This window comes from Myotis yumanensis, unplaced genomic scaffold, assembly GCF_028538775.1.
Source record: "Myotis yumanensis isolate MYYU_CA2020_CCGP unplaced genomic scaffold, mMyoYum1.0.hap1 SCAF_12, whole genome shotgun sequence".
Lineage (NCBI taxonomy): Eukaryota > Metazoa > Chordata > Mammalia > Chiroptera > Vespertilionidae > Myotis > Myotis yumanensis.
Window position 1 is genome coordinate 49,522,302 of NW_027223763.1, and position 14,738 is coordinate 49,537,039.

Genomic DNA, 14,738 nt, shown 5'->3' on the forward strand with positions numbered 1-14,738 from the left:
CTGTGCCTGATGGGGGGGAGCTCTCCAATCCCCCGATTGCCCTGCAGCTCTGTGTGTGACAGGGTGCAGCGCACCAACCCCCTGATCGGCCCTGCTCTGTGTGTGACAGGGTAGAGCCATAACCTCCCCATTGGCCCTGCCCTGAGTGTGACAGGGTGCAGCGCCCCAAACCCCTGATCTGCCCTGCTCTGTGTGTGACAGGAGGCGGTGCCCCAGCTCCCCTATTGGCCCTACTCTGTGAGTGACAGGGGGCAGCGCCCCAACCCCCCTGATGGACCCTGCTCTGTTAGTGACAGGGGGCAGCGCCCCAACCCCCTTATTGGTCCTGCTCTGTGAGTGACAGGGAGCAGCGCCTCAACCCCCTGATTGGCCCTGCTCTGTGAGTGACAGGGGGCAGCGCCCAACCCCCTGATCGGCCCTGCTCTATGTGTAACAGGGGGCGGTGCCCCAACCCCCCAATCAGTCTACCCTGAAAGTGACTGAGGGTGGCATTGCAACCTCCCGATCCGCCCTGCTCTGTGCATGATGGGGCGGCGCCCCAACTCCCCAATCGGCTCTGCTCTGAGCCTGACCAGGGGTTCCACTTAGGGACTGGGCCTGCCCTCTGCCACCCGGGAGCAGGCCTAAGCCAGCAGGTCATTATCTCCCGAGGGGTCCCAGACTGTGAGAGGGCACAGGCCGGGCTGGGGGACCCCCCCCCAAGTGCACAAATTTTTGTGCACCGGGCCTCTAGTTTTGATATATTAGGCACACAACACTGTTCTCTGTGCTATGAATCCAGTTGATTTTCTAGTGGGCTCACTTCAGTTTCCAAAACTATGAAGTGCTTCATAGATTCACACAGTGCTTTTCAGCATTTGAAGTATTTGACATTTTACATTATCTTCTTGATGCTCAAAAGTGCTTGGAGAAGTCAGCAAGGCTGGTATGTGTGTCTCATTTTTTTGGTTAAAAAAAGAGAGACTTGCCTAGCTGGTTTGGCTCAGTGGATAGAGTGTTGGCCTGTGGACTGAAAGGTCTCGGGTTTGATTCAGGTCAAGAGCACATGTGCGGGTTTCGGGCTCAATCTCCAGGAGGAAGCAGGAAGCAGCCAATCAATGATTCTCTGTCATCATTGATGTTTCTATCTCTCCCTCTCCCTTCCTCTCTGAAATAAATTTAAAAATATATATATTTTTTAAAAGAGAGACTTTATCTACTGTGTTCATCAAATGTTGTTTGTGCAACGTCATGCATCTACAAATGGACTGGAATTCAGGTTTCCAGACTTTTTACTCTGATGTACCAAGGACCCTGGTTTTCAGTAGCTGTTTGACATATTTCTTTTTTTTATCTTTAATTTCTTTATTGGTTAAGGTATTACAAATGTGTTCTCATCCCCCCATTAACCTCCAACCTCCCTCCCCCCAACTCATGCTCTCATCCCCCTGTTGTCCGTGTCCATTGGTTTGGCTTATATGCATGCATACAAGTCCTTTAGTTGATCTCTTTGACATATTTCTTAATCTCTGTACTTCAGTTTTCATGTCTGTAACAAGGAGATAATAGCTATTCATTGAACGAGCACAACTGTTAATTTAATTAACATATGCAAAGCTCTTAAAACAGTATCAAGGTCACAGTAAGTGTTAAATAAATGTTAAATTATATGTTTATTGTTTTAGCATATCCAATTTACTTGTAAGGAGGGTTGGGATCATCACAGTATACACATTTGGAAAATTCCCAGTTGAGTGTACATGTTAGAGGCAAGTTTCAGACGTGTCTGTGGGTAGTACAGCTTAAATCTTGTTTATCATTTAACCACTAAAAAAATGTAGTGGTCCAACAATCCCACTAGTCTCACTTAACCACATTTAATTTGTCCTTGAAATGCTCCTCCCAGCGAGAAAAGACTTCAAGGGCGTGGCAAGTGGTATTTGAGGTATTTAAAAAAGCAGAAATCAATGAACTGTAATAGAAAAATCCAGCATATTTAGAGAGCCCAAGTGTGCTCGGTAGTGTTATGATCTACCCAATCTTTCTTAGCAGAGAAGATGTTACGGGAAACTCCACATCAGACGCAGCTGGGAACTCTGTCGAAGTTAAAAAAAAAAAAAAGAGAAAGTTTCAGTTTTGTGAAACATCTGGTGCTCAGCCATCTGTTTTTGCCTGCACAAACAAATGCTTAAGGTCGATGCGGTTTCCTTAGGACACCTTGCAAGGCGGAGTGACAGCGCGCGAGCAACAAGTTGCGGCGAGCAGCTAATTTAAGTGCCTTCTCGGGGTCGGAGGCACCTGCACTTCCTGTTACTACAGTTCGGGCCACACTGCTGCCATCCCTAGCTTTTTGGAGACATCCCCAGCCCATATTCCTACTGGGGCCATCCTCTGGTGTCTCCAGCTCAAGTGCAGGGCTTGACTTCCGCCCGTAGTTGCCCCCAAATACGGGAGTTTCGCTCCCCCCGGGCCAATAACACGGCCTCTAGCTTGAATTATTTGTTAAAAGGTGAGCAGGTGGACGCCCTTCAGGCACTCGGGATCTCCCATTGTGGTTGAGAGTTAGATGCCCTGGACACACGACGCCGGCTATACTCCACCGGGCATTGAGGCCCCACCCATGGCAACGCCACTCCGACGTCCGCGCGGCGGGGGCCGCCATAGGCCCGCGGCGGAGCCCAGGACGACGTGTGGCGCGTGGGCCCCCAGGGCCACCCGTGCGGGAACACCGTCCGCGCTGCCGGGCAAGGTTCTGTGCACCGGTTCCTTTCTTCTGCTCCAGCGTCTCTCCCTCTGGGAAAAAAAAGTGCACAGGAGAACAAGAGACGTGACAGCGAACACCGATTAAGAACAGGGCGGAAGATTAAGCCCAAAGTAAGAAGAAGCCGGGCACCTTTAAGCTTTCTGGCAGTTCACGTGACTCGGGGCCCCGGGGGTCACGTGACGGCGCGCGCGCCCTCGCGCAGGGGCAGCGGGCGAGCGCCGTGCGCGCGCCTTCCCGCTGCCTCCGTCTCCTCCTCGGGAGGGTGAGGAGCCGTGGGGGGATCGGCGGACTGAGCCGGGTGCGCGTGCGCAGCGAGCAGCTGTCACCCAGTGCGGAACAAGTCTCCCGAATTTCCTAAATCTCTCTGGGCCGGAGGCCACCGTCTTCCTTCTCCTATTCCTCCCCCGGGCCGTGTCCTCACCCCGCCCGCGCGCCAGGTAACCGCTTTTCCGGAGTCCCGGGGATCGGGGCGGCAGGGGAGGGCCCGGGCGACCTTCCCGGCACTGCTCCCCTCCGCGCGGGGCAGCAGGGGTTGCCGGCGTCCGGGCGAGTGGAGACGCCGGACCTGGGACGCTCGGTCCGCGGCCGCCGGGACTGTCAAGCTGGGGCGAGAGCGTTCGGCCGTGGTCGCAGGGGAGGGAGGCGGGAGCCGGTGACAGCCCGCTCCGGCCCTCTCGGGGGTTCGCGGCGGCGCTGGGTGTTCTGCCGGGGGCCGGCGTCGGGGTCGCGCTCCTTGGGGCGGAGGAGCACGCGGGTGGTCCAGAGATGCCAACTCCTTTCGGTTCCCCTTCCAGCGGCGTCCGCGGCGGACGCGGGGAAGCAGGGCCTGCTGCGCCTCGCGGGGCCATCTCTTCGCGGGGACTGTCACCGCCGCGGGGTGAGGATGGGGCTCCTCCCCGGAGCGCCCGGTCGCAGGCAGCTAGCCTGGCTCTGGGGTACCTCCCCAGCCCCCGCGGTTGTGTCCTTTTGGTTTTTCCGGCACGGGGCCATTTCTGCAGTGCCCGAAACCACGGTGCGGTGTAGACAGCGGGTGCTTACTACCTAGGAGTTGGATCGGGTCGCGTGGAATGCCAGGCACGGGACGGGGCTTGGGGTGGAGGAGGGAGCCAGGCCAGGCAGGCTGGGGCTCTGAGCTCGAGTTTGGGTTTTTGCTCGGGGCTCCGCCGATGAAACCCGCAGGGCTCGATTCGGATGCTGCACCGGCTGGCGTTCCTTATGTGCGATAGCTGGGAGGGGTTTTGCCTGGTTCCTCCTCCGGAAGAAGGGAGGGCAAACTTTTTTTTAGCACTTGGTTAATGACCACGCGGGGTGGTGTTTGAAGCACTGCTTGGGAAATGTAGGTTGGAAGTTGCGGTTGGCCCACCCTTACCTCGGCGAGAAAGTTTCTGGTAGGCTCTGTTCACCTAGGTTCGGACCAAACTTTGCCCTATTTCACCCACTTGAATTTTCAGTATTATTTTTTTAATCTCGGGAAACTCTGCTTCACTGTTTCTATGGCAACGGTTACTAATTTAATTTGGAAGGGTAGTGCTTGAAAATTAGTGGCTTTAATTCTTCAAGGCTCATTTTTTAAAATATATATTTTATTGATTTTTTACAGAGAGGAAGGAGAGGGATAGTTAGAAACATCGATGAGAGAGAAACATCGATCAGCCGCCTCCTGCACACCCCCTACTGGGGATGTGCCCCAGCCAAGGCACAGGCCCCTGACTAGAATTGAACCCGGGACCTTTTAGTCCGCAGATCGACGCTCTATCCACTGAGCCAAACCAGTTAGGGCAAGGTTCATTTTTACTTTATAGCACTTGATTCATTCTCTCTCTCTCTCTTTTTAAATTGTATCTTTATTGATTTCAGAGAGGAAGGGAGAAGGGAGAGAGAGATAGAAACATCAATGATAAGAGAGAATCACTGATTGGCTGCCTCCTGCAGGTCCCCTACTGGATCAAGCCCGCAACCTGGGCATGTGCCCTTGACAGGAATTGAACCTGAGACTCTTCAGTCCACAGGTTGATGCTCTACCAACTGAGCCAAACCAGCTAGGGCTCTGTTCCCTTTTAAGATCATTATTCTAGTTCTCCCTCCTTGCCAGTCCCCTTCCACCCTCATCCCCCACTTTGTTTAGGAATGTATTACATGGGGGTTCAGAGTTTTTAGGCTCCCTTTTCCCCAATTTAAGGTGCTATGTAAAATTTGCACATAATTTTTACAGCACCCCACGAACTTGGTAATTGCATCAATTTACTTTTTTTATTTTTCTCTCTTTTTATTGAATTTTTTTTGGGTGACACTGATAAACAAAAGTAAAATTGTACAGGTTTCAGGTGCACAATTCCACAACACATCTGTACGCTGTATTGTGTGTTCACCACCCCAAGTCAAGTCTATGTCCATTGCCATCTGTCCCCCCTATGAATGCAATTTAAATTGGAGGTTTGTTTCACATTAACAGACTTTAATCCATTGCTTTTCTAAAGTTAAAAATATAAGTTTTAGTCTAGTTGTAGTGGTTCAGTGGTTGAGCATCAACCCATGAACCAGGAGGTCACTGGTTCAATTTCCGGTCAGGGCACATGCCCACATGTCCAGGTTGCAGGCTCAGTCCCTGGTAGGAGGTGTGCAGGAGGCAGCTGATAGATGTTTCTCTCTCTCTTTCCTTTCTTCTCTCTGAAATCAACAAAAACATATTTTAAGAAATCCCTAAATGAAAAATAACTAATCATTAAAAAACAAAAGAAAATCTGGAAACAGGATAATTTAGAGGAAAAAGAGAAATCAGCAGTAATTGACATTTTCATTTTTTGTAAATTTCTAACCTGTTTTGTTTTAATAAACTAGATAAGATTTTACTATAGCTTTAATGTAAAGCTTTTATTAAATTTTGACTCTTCGTCAGATATAGGGACCACTTGGGAACGGTGAGGATACTTACCATTGGTTACCTAGGGATGGAATTTCTGGTCTTGAAATTGAGCTGATTCTTAAGGAACAGAATCTTTCATCTGATACTATTCAGGTTTGAGAAATAAGTATGTGCTAAATAGCTCATTTCCCTTTCCTCCCCTAAGAAACATCCTTACTAGTATATTTGTATGTTTTATAGTACTACAGAGTTTTTCCTTGCACAGTTGTTTGCTATATGCGCTGTTTGTCTTATTCTTGCTGGGTGGTTTATTCTGCCTAGTAGTGGGTACATTTCCTCAAATTTTAGATGTAGAACATATAGCAGTGAACATAGTAGAGAAGTGATTCCCTACCATTTCATGAAAGAGGAGTATATTGAATGTGAATGCTTAGTTACACTGTAGCTCTATATTTTCAGATACTCAGTGGTTTTAGTTACTATGGTATTTATGAACTGCTGCTCCATAGAATCTTTAAAATTTATTCTAGATTCTGATAGGTTTGCATAATACTTTACTGTGGCAAGTATTTAAGGAGCAGAATAATGTGTCATCAAACCATTTTGGTGTTGACTTCCTTTTTTTAAAAATATATATCTCCATTGAGTTCCAGTTACTAATTTGGCATCTCTACATGTTAACTCTTAACAAGTTGAACCCCAGCCCAGCCTGAGTGGCTCAGTGGTTAAGCGTTGACCTATGAACCAGGAGGTCAAGGCACATGCCTGGGTTGTGGGCTTGATCTCCAGTGTGAGGCATGCAGGAGGCAGCCAATCAATGATTCTCTCTTATCATTGGTGTTTCCATCTCTCTCTCCCTTTCCCTTCCTCTCTGAAATCAATAAAAATATATTTAAAAAATTATGTACAAAACCCCACAAAAAACCCCAAAACAAGTTGAACATCTTTCATCTCAGCTCTGCTTCTCTGGGGTTTCTCATGCATCTCATCCCATTTCATTGCCCACTAGGGTAACCAGGAGTTATCCCAGAAACCTCATGGTTCCTCAGCCTTCACACCCAAACTATCACCAAATTTTGTCATGCCTGCTTCCTAAATATATATATCAGACCAGTCCGCTAGTCTCTACCTGGCAACGTCTCAGTACCTACTGCAGTCTCCTCCCTTTCTCTGTTCTATTCAGCGAGCTTTTAGAATGCAAATCAGATCTTTCTCATTGTCCTGAGGACATTTGAAATTCCTGTTATTGCCTCCTATCTCAAAAAGCCTTTTCTAGAGGGTCTACTTTTCCTCTCTGCCCACTGGCTTTTCTTTTCTTGTACAGGCCTTGGCTATTTGCTGCCAGGCAGACTTTCCTTCCCACTTAATTCCTTTTCTTACATCATTCTGGTCTCTGCTTGAATGCACTTTCTCAGAGAATCCTGACCTGTCACCCCATCTCTTCCCTGATCTAAGTCAGCTTCCCTCGTGAATATCTTAATTTCCTGAGCTTTTCCTTCCATAACACTTAGCAGTTTATAATCTTATTTATGTGATTATTCTATTGTTTACTCCTAAATGTAAGAATTCTATAAGGGTAGGGGTGTTTATTTACTTATATCACACCGACACACCACTGTCTCACCAGCACTAGCTGTAGGTGCTCAAAAAGCACTTGTACAAATTAATGATTTTTACATATATGAAAAAATTAAGGAAATTAAAATCAGAGCACACTGTAGGAAATATATTTTACCCATTCTGACCCAACACATATATACACATATTAAATTGAAGCAAAAATTTCACAAAACAATACTTTGCCAGCTGTGTTGTACTCTTATATTTTCTATTTTGTTCTGTATTAAATATAAAAATGTAGATCATAACCCACTAAGTTGGGTAGGACTGCAGACTGAGTTTGCACAGCATAGCTCTAAGACAAAATAAGGAAAATGCCTAATTTCTACTAGCCCCTCCTCCTCCTTTGAAACACAATGGCTATATCTCAGTCTTTTCTGATGGAAAGTACAAGGATTAATACCACTCCCTTCCCTATTAAAAGAAAGTTCCTCCTGCTGATACGTTCCAGCCTGTTCTCAAAGGAGGGTTAGAAAAATCTAAACCTGGCTCTCCCTTAGGTCTTCCAGGCTTCTTTGGACCACCAGTAGCCAGTACTCTTTCACCCTACTTGGCTGAGCTCATTACAGGTGTGTGGTCAGTCAATGAATTTTAAGGCTGGCCACTCATTAGTTTTGTTTTCTCAATTTGTTACAAACCAAAGGACATTCCTAAAACAAGAGGATCAAGGCAAATCAGTAAGTATTTGTGAATGTGTGAATTAAGGAGCCTGGCTGGGTAAGGGTGTCACAGTTCATGATCACTGGAGCTGATTCCTAGAGCTGTGGTTTTCATTTGTTCACTTACCAGAAGGCGTGGTGCTGTTTGGTCCCACCTTGAAATATTGATCTTTTATCTATTTTGGTAGCTATATATTGGAAGAACTCAAGTATGTATTTTAACTGAACACTATGCTATGATATTCATAACTAACAAAAATATTTAAAAGCATTAGATAAGTCCTTCTATGTTTAATGAAAGCAAAGCAGTATACAAAATTGTATACAATGTGTTCTCCCAATTGTGTTTAAACGTGTTTATAAATGTGCATGTTTAGAAAATATACACTGGACTCTTAACTTGGTGGTGGGATTAATAGTAATTTAAATCTGCCTTTATTAAAATTCTTTTGAGAATAAACATTACATTATAATAGGAAGGGCTCAGTTGAAAGTACAAATTTCCTATACATTAATATGTATTTGCAAATAGGCAAAATAACACTGTTATTAAAATGTTGGCTAAAGCCGAGGTTTCTATTGGCTGAGTTTTGGAGACTCCTGTCCAGGTGGGATGTACATTCCACGTTCATGATATGTAATATCTTGTACTGTACAGTGATCATCTTTTTCTCCTAGCCTGATTTTTTCCCTTTCCTGACTAAGTTATAAAAGCTTACCAAGCCTTGTTTTTCATCTTTTTTTGCTGAGGATTTCCTTACTCTTTCCCCTGCTCAAGATTGTTGATAATGAATATTCACTTATGGTTGCCCATTGCTTGTTAATTTGGAAAGTTTTAATATTCCTTATTAAGGTCATCTATATGGCATGAGTTGAAGGGATGGAGAAGGTTTTGGATGAATTAGGTGATATCTTTCTGTTAAGTTTGGAAAATATCTAGTTATAGTGGGATTTAGAAACAAAATTGAAAGAAACATACAGTGAAAGACACGGAAAATGGAAGCATTATGAATCAAACAAACAAAACATGGCCTAAATAGTTTATTTTTGTGGATATTGGTGAGGGTTTGGTCTTGTATTTATTAAAACCATATTTTATAGTCATTGAGAAGCATTAGGTAACATTATGATTTTCCTTGGTGTTTGTATAATGATTGTATTTATTATAATTTGCTTAAATACCTGAGATTTTGAAGAAAATTAAAGTCATCTAGTAGACATTGAAAATACTTTTAGATTTGTTTGCATGTCAAGGAAGCCCTGAATTGGTATCAAGATTAAAGAGAATAAATCATCAGCAAATACCTGTGCGAGGTATTGTGCCAAAGATTGCATATAGAATAAAAATATAGCAAACCTCTCTCCCTCAAGTTGGTCTTTTGGACAGGTAGCTGTTAAAGTTGTGCAAATTATCATAATTCTTTAAAGTAGTATTCTTTGCATTTGTTAATAATGAAACAAGCAAGGACCGGCAGATGGTTGTGGCTACTATTTTCCAACTTTTTAAAATTTTATTTTAAGTATAGCTGATACCTCATATGCAATTGTGAATATTTAGGAAAATTTCAAAAAGTTTGTATACTAAACTGCCAAAATATTTCAAATTTTAGGCCTCGCTTTTTATTTATTTATTTAATTAAAATATTTTTTGTTGTTGTTAATCCTCATCTGAGGATATTTTCTCATTGATTTTTAGGGAGAGTGGAAGAGAGAGGGAAAGACAAAAAGAACTATGGAGCCCTAACCGATTTGGCTCAGTGGATAGAGCATCGGCCTGCAGACTCCACTAAAGGGTCCCAGGTTCGATTGCGGTCGAGGGCATGTACCTTGGTTGTGGGCATATCCCCAGTAGGAGGTGTGCAGGAGGCAGCTGATCGATGTTTCTCTCCCATCGATGTTTCTGACTCTCTATCCCTCTCCCTTCCTTTCTGTAAAAAATCAATAAAATATATTAAAAAAAGAAAAGAACTATGGATGAGAGAGAAACACATCGATTGATTGCCTCCTGCACGAGCCCAGACCAGGGCCCAGGCCAGGGAGGAGCCTGCAACCAAGGTACATGGCCTTGACCGGAATTGAACCTGAGACCCTTTGGTCCGCAGGCAGAGGCTCTATCCACTGAACCAAACTGGCTAGGGCTGGGCCGTGTTTTTTATACTTGAAACTAAGAATGAGTAATTACTGATAGCCCTAAATGGTTTAGTTAAGTTTAGATGTTATCTCTCTGGAGACCTGATGGTGATGCGGTTCCACCCCTGGTGCCAGAGAATTTCTGGGTGCATGGGTGGTTCAGTGTGGCTGGCCAGGCAGCCTGCCTGGGGTGCATGCCCATGGGCTGCGGGGACATGTGGTGGGCAATGTGGCAGGTGAGGTGGGTTGGGGCATGAGGACCTGGGAGACTCAGCTCTTGCAGGTGCCAGAAAGTGTTTCTTCCCTCCCAGGCCTCTGGAGAGAAACAGTCCAAGTCCAGCAAGCTTTTAGTGGCAATTCACAATCATGTGAAATGCAAGTTTTTGAAACTATTGAAATGGCTTTCTTGGGCTGTTTTGTGTGGGTGTCCTTACCAATTATATTGCATACTAGTAGGAATTTAGGAACCAAATTAGGTTTATGCATTATTCTGAGTAATAGGAGAACAATCCTTTTTTCTATTCATTTAGAATTATTAGTTAGCATTGATTACATTTTTTTTTTTTTGGTCCTCTCTGGACCCAAATTCTTGTGTAATTTTCCTAAAAATTGGAATTAATGGAGAATTAAGTTTTTTTTTAAAGAAAGTATTTATTGGAAACTGTTCAGAATTTATTTTTGTAGCCTTTTCATAAGAGTCTTTCCCAATTAGATACCTCAAGTTTGTATGTTTTAAAAATGATTTTTATGCCCTGCCAAGGTAGCGCTCAGTTGATTAGAATGTTGTCCTGATACACCAAGGTTGCAGGTATAATCCCTGGTCAGGGCACATACAAGAATCAACCAATGAACGCATAATAAAGTGGAACTGTCCTGGCCGGTTTGCTTAGTGGTTAGAGCATCCTCCTGTGGACCAAAAGGTCTTGGGTTCGATTTCTGGTCAAGGGCACATACCTGGTTGCAGGTTCCCCAGCTCCAGTAGGGGCGAGTGTGGGAGGCAACCAATAAATGTGTCTCTCTCACATCTGTGTTTCTCTCTCCCTCTCTTTCCCCCTTCTCTCTCCCTTCCATTTTCTCTAGAAATCAATGGAGAAAATATCCTCGGGTGAGGATTAAAAACAAACAAACCCAGAAGAAAAAAAAAGTGGAACAAATTGATGCTTCTTTATCTCTCTCTCTCTCTCTTTCTCTGTTCTTTCCTGTCCTCTCTCTCTAAAAAGTCAAATAAAAAAATGAGAATGATTTTTACGTTCTTCATAACTTTTAAAGCATTTTTGTTTCTTGCTTAGATGTTTTATTGATATACAGATTAGATATTAATTTTTTTTAGCGATTACTTTTGGCTTCAAATTAAAAATAGGTTTGGAAGGAGAGTCCAACAGTATAGGAAATATTGGTCATTTTTAATTAGTATTTTCTATTTTTTCAAATTTATTTTATTTCATTTATTATTATTATTTTTAAATTCTTTATTGTTGAAAGTATTACATATGTCTCCTTTTACCCCCTGTTGGCCCCCTCCAGCTTACCTTTCCCCCAACACCTCACCACCCCATTGTCTGTGTCCATGGGCCATGCATATATGCATACAAGGTCCTTGGTTGATTACCTCCCACACACCCACCCTCCCCCGCCTTCCCTCGGAGATTCCTCACTCTGTTCCATGCTTGAGTCTCTGGATCCACACCCTTCATCAGTTTATTTTGTTTCTTAGCTTCCGTATATGAGTGAGATCATGTGATACTTCTCTTTCTCTGAGTTACTTATTTCACTTAGCATGACTCCAGGTCCCTCCATGCTGTCTCAAAGGGTAAGAGATTCTTCTTTTTTTACTGCTGCATGATAAAAAATAAAGTCAAGATGGTACTTTTCTGTCTCTGTCTGGTGATCATTCTCTATCAGGGACTTTTGGGTTAAATGTACTTTCTATATCTATAATTAATTTTTTACTTTCTTCCTAAAGAGGATTTAGCACTGCCTGCTTTTATACTTACTGAGCTTTTTTCTTTTTGACTGCCTTCTCTGTGTCTTTGAAAAATTTAATGGCAAGATATGACATGACATTGTCCTGCATTGCAGTGTGAGAAGTTTCTTTTATAATACACTACAAACTACTTATAAACAGATTTATTTAGAATTACTGCTGTTTGTAAACATTTTTCCCCTGTTGGTTATGATACATTTATGTGAATATTTCCTTCCAGATCAAAGGGTATTGGTAGGATGCACAGTTCATACAGTTAGAAAAGATTTTTATTCTAGTGTGCAAATATTTTTCTACACAAGTTACTTTTTAATGTTAAAGCCATTGTTGATGTTGTAATTGATGATTATATAAAAGTTATTTTACCAAAGAGCCACACTTGCTTGTTCATTTAATCTGTAAATATATAGGTATTTATAATTGTGTTATTGGTTGTATAGTGGAGTAAGAATAAGGACAGGAGATCTAAACAAATTATTACTAAGTGCTTGAATACAAATATATAACCCATACATAGGTTTTTCAATTAAAATAATATCACAAAGTACAATTAAAAATAGTTTATCTCTGTCCAGGTAGCTCAGTTGGTTAGAGCCTCATCCTAATATACCAAGGTTTGATCCCCAGTCAGGGCACATACAAGAAGCAACCAACGAATGCAAACAAACAAACAAACAAATGTATGTTTTAAATTCCTATGTTGGTTTGTTCATTGGCATGCAGGTCTGTCTTGCTTTTTTGGCACATTTAACCCTTTGCACTCCGAACCATTCTGGACATTGGCTACCAGCTACTCGACGCTACTTTGCGGCGGAAACGTGCATTTACAGACCCTCGTATTATTTAGTATAATTTTGGAACCAAGTAACGTATTATAATGATATTGGACTTATATGAATTGGGTGACATCGAGGAATGTATATTTGCAAAAAAACCAATATTTTATTGTTTATAATTTTGTACAGTATGATAAGTTTTTAACACTCCCCAATATACATTGCAGGCTGATTAGTGCATGTTTGACAGTAATAAGTGGTTTGACGCCTGCCACCAGGTGTTTTCCTGTTAGAACACACAATGCAGTACCGTTTTCTTTTTTTAAAATATATTTTATTGATTTTTTGCAGAGAGAAAGGGAGAGGGATAGAGAGTTAGAAACATTGATGAGAGAGAAACATCGATCAGCTGCCTCCTGCACACCCCCTACTGAGGATGTGCCCGCAACCAAGGTACATGCCCTTGACCGGAATCGAACCCGGGACCCTTCAGTCCGCAGGCGGACGCTCTATCCACTGAGCCAAACCGGTTAGGCAGTCCCGTTTTCTTTGTCCCACATCGGGAATATGTAGTTTATTGTTTAATCCGACACAAAACCCGCTGACATTTCTTGTATATATCTTAGTAATTTTACGATATTTTGATTTAATTTCTTGTGCCATTTCAAGATAAAACTTCAGGGAAACATGCATGTCTCAAAAAGTAGCGTTGAAATAACTCAATTCCCCGTAATCACTAATAAACTGCAATGTCCCCTGAGAGGGGACATCCTAGTGATATGCTAGAATTCCGATGTCCCCTGAGAGGGGACAGCGGAGTGCAAAGGGTTAATATACAAAAATATGAAATTACCAAAATTAAAAGCTGGGAGTGTTTGCTTTGTATTACAGAATGGCTTTAGCATAGAAGTTTAAAAAAATTCTTGGTGTAATATTGTCAGACAAAATTAATTTTAGATTGTAATAAAGAATAAGAAGCACATACTTGAGCAAAAGTTCTGTAGTCTTGGAGACAAGATTCAGGTAGCAACCTAAATTTTGCTATACTGAGACATAAGGGTCATCTTTTATAGAGAATATTCCCACTTAAGTTCTCAATTTCATGCAATTAAATTTCCAAATTGTTCAGTTTAAATTGTGTAGTTCTGATTGGATGGGGTGGGTCTCAGTCTATTGGTAGAAAGATGAAACCCAGTTTCCCTTCAGTGGTCAACTCAGACATTAAACAAGCAGGAAGCAACGAGTTCAGTCTCTAGTTCTTTCCGGTATACAGATTACTTGAGGAGCTCCTGTCAGCAAATGGCTGCTAGATTTCTATTATTCATAAAATTTGGGCCCTTGGTTGGACTATTGGGAGTCTATCTCTGCAGCCTTCACATCAAATGAATCTTCTTGGGATCCACATTTATTTTGTATGCATTTATTCTTAAAGAGCAGTCAAATTTTACTTTTAATTATTTATCTATCAATTTTTAAATTTGATATGAGAGAGAGAGAGAGAGAGATAGATAGATATTGGTTTGTTATTCTACTTATGCATTCATTGGTTGATTCTTATATGTGTGCATATGCCCTGACCGGGGATAGAACCCTCAACCTTAGCCTATTGGGGATGACATTCTAACCAATTGAACTGCCCAGTCAGGGCTAAATTTTATTTTTTAGATTTGTAAAAGTGGAAATTTGCTTTGAGCATTCTAAGATTGAACTTTCTGAGGTTTATCCATGTTGTTGAGAGTAGCTTTGGTTTGTTAATTTTCACTGCTATATAATATTTCATTGTGTGAATATACTCTGATTTATATATTGATTCTCCTGTAGATAGACATTTGAATTGTTTTCAGCTGTTACAAAAATGTTACAAATAACATGAACATTATTGTATGTGAATATTATTGAACGTATGCTAGAGTTTCTCTAGATCCCAGAGAACCTCTGCACTATTGACATTTAGAACTGGAGA

At 42.6% G+C, this 14,738-nt stretch overlaps 1 protein-coding gene across 3 annotated transcripts in view; it reads left to right on the plus strand.

Moving 5' to 3' along the window:
• Positions 1-2,976: 2,976 nt before the first annotated feature.
• KDM4C (lysine demethylase 4C) overlaps positions 2,977-14,738 on the plus strand; it is a 333,028-nt gene continuing 321,266 nt past the window's right edge. For all 3 annotated transcript variants that reach the window (XM_070431644.1, XM_070431646.1, XM_070431648.1), the window contains exon 1: positions 2,977-3,180. The gene's annotated coding sequence lies outside the window, so the exon portion shown is untranslated. The remainder of the gene's footprint in view (positions 3,181-14,738) is intronic.